This window comes from Hevea brasiliensis, chromosome 2, assembly GCF_030052815.1.
Source record: "Hevea brasiliensis isolate MT/VB/25A 57/8 chromosome 2, ASM3005281v1, whole genome shotgun sequence".
In the NCBI taxonomy this organism is placed as follows: Eukaryota; Viridiplantae; Streptophyta; class Magnoliopsida; order Malpighiales; family Euphorbiaceae; genus Hevea; species Hevea brasiliensis.
In genome coordinates, this window is record NC_079494.1 from 95,908,720 (window position 1) to 95,911,459 (window position 2,740).

A 2,740-nucleotide genomic window follows, 5' to 3' on the forward strand; every position below is an offset into this window, starting at 1 on the left:
GTTGGAATTACCTAAATGGTTAGTTATGATTTGATAAATTGAATTTCATGATCGAAGTCATTTTATACAAATGATTCACATTATTGGCAATGAATATTTTGAGTTTTGGAATTTGATGAGTATTCAGATTTCCAAATTATTTACAGTAAATTTTGTCAATGTATATTGTACTATGTTTTAAATTATAGTTGTGCACCACTGGGTTCACTACTCAGCGATAGCTTTGTATGCTGTCGCAGGTAAGAAGAGCATAGAACAGTGAGTAAATTTCTTTGAAGATACATTCAGATCAGCTCCAGGTATATCATAGGTATACCCATGTACATAGGTTTTAATGTATGCATGTAATAATATGTATGTAAATTATTTGAGCAGTTGTATAGAAACTCTTGTAAAACATTTTGGTATATAATTAAATGTAAATTATTGTAAATATAAAGTTGAAATTTCATTTACTTGAATAGTTTTGTATTATAAATTTTGAGTCTTGTAATCAATGAAATGTTTCTTTATGATTAGAGTAGTTTGAAAATGAATTGATTGTTTATTGAGAATTGAATTGTGAATTGAAATGAAGTTATTGAAGTTGTATTTGAGAAAACATATTGGGAGCATTTTCTTTTGCAGGATTGAAGAACTGTTTTCTTAAAATACAGCCGGCACTTTGCCGAAATTTTGAAAAAAATTTTATAACACCAAATTTTAATCGATGATTTAAATTTCACGAAAATTGTTTTAAAATCCCTTGTAGTATACTAATGGGTTATCGGTAGGCGAAGTACGGTAATTCATTAGGTGTACTACAGGATCATGTTACATCTTACAGGGGAGTAGGGTGTGACATTGTATGCTGTTGCAGGTGAAAAGAGCATAGAGCAATTGAGTAAACTTCTTTGAAGAGACATTCAGATCAGCTCCAGGTTTACCCATGTACACAGGTTTTGATGTATGCATGTAACAATATGTATGTAAATTATTTGAGCAGTTGTATAAAAACCCTTGTAAAACATTTTGGTATGTAATTAAATGTAAATTATTGTAAATGTAAATTTGAGATTTCATTTACTTGAATAGTTTTGTAATATAAATTTTGAGTCTTGTAATCAATGAAATGTTTCTTTATGATGAGATTAGTTTGAAAATGAATTGATTGTTTATTGAGAATTGAATTCTAAATTGAAATGAAGTTATTGGAGTTGTATTTGAGAAAACATATTGGGAGCATTTTCTTTTGCAGGATTGAAGAACTGTTTTCTCAAAATACAGCCAGCACTTTGCCGAAAATTTGAAAAAATTTTATAACACCAGATTTTAATCGATGATTTAAATTTCACAAAAATTGTTTTAAAATCCCTTGTAGTATATCTAATGGGTTATCGATAGGCGAAGTACGGTAATTTATTAGGTGTACTACGGGATCATGTTACATCTTACGGGGGAGTAGGGTGTGACAGAGACAGCACTTCGGGTAATCCTCGCATAATGGACCAACCCGAGCAGAGGAATACATTAGAAAGAGGGAATGCCATGCATCGAGGGGAAGAAGCAGAGACTTCAGATGTAGTTGCCGGTATGTTCTTAACTTGTGAAATGAATAATTATGTACTATTTGATTCCGGCTCTACTTGTTTATATGCTAATGCTAAAATTATGTGTTCTATTGCTATTCCCTTGCATGGAGATAAATTTTAATGTGTTAGTAGTTAGTCTTTTAGGATAAGAATTACGATAATAAGCGTGAATGGAATTAATTTTGGAAAAGTTTCTAGTGAGAGACATCTCCTAGACTATGATAAATTATAAAGTTAATTAGTAAGCCTAATTAGGTAAGGCAAAAGGGTCAAAAAGTAAGTTATAGCAATATATCTGCCCTAGATGGAAGTAAAGGTACTACTGTTGATAGATGTCAGTAAGTACCATAATCAAAATAAGTTTAAGATATTAGTGGATTTGAAAGAAATAAGACATAGGGAAGTTTGATCTATTGGGATGTATCGTAGTAACTATGCAATATTATTGATGTTTGTCTTTGTAAGTCAGATTCTGATCGACTTGAGATTTATTGTGTAGAGCTACGTACTACCCAATAGTACATAAGGATAAGAATAGTTATAAATGACTTTCGCTCTGGTACAAATATACCAGAATAGAGTTTTATTACTAGAATTGAGTTTGAAAATCCTAATTCGGGATTTAAAACTCTATAATTAGAATATCAAAAGATCATGATTGCAAGGTAGTGAGAGTTAAAGACTCCGTTACCCTAGCATGAATTACAGTACATCGAGAATTGTTATGGGACTAGAGATTTTAGCATGGTAAAAATTTAAAAATAACACCTATAGGGCTAAGTCATCCAGTCTCCGATATGGGGTTTATAGTTGTTTTGATATTGCAATGGATCTTTTGCTCAAAGTTTAGTAAGGAACAGTATTCAATTTGCGTAGCAGTAAGACACAAAATATAATTTTGTTCCCCTAGAAGAGACAGGATGCTATGGATGACAATTATAACTTATAAAACAGTTAAGAAATGATATTCTACTGATAACAGTAATTCGATAGGAAATAGTTGGCTAGGTATTCTTTAGGAAGAGCACAATTTTATTGTGTGGATCATAAGGATTAGATTAGAATTAAAGCGAAACTTTTGAATAGCATGGGAAACAGGAGAGTCCGGTAAACTCCCTTCTTAAGATTAAAGAATTATTTATGGTTGAAAAAAAAAGGGTAATGATCGC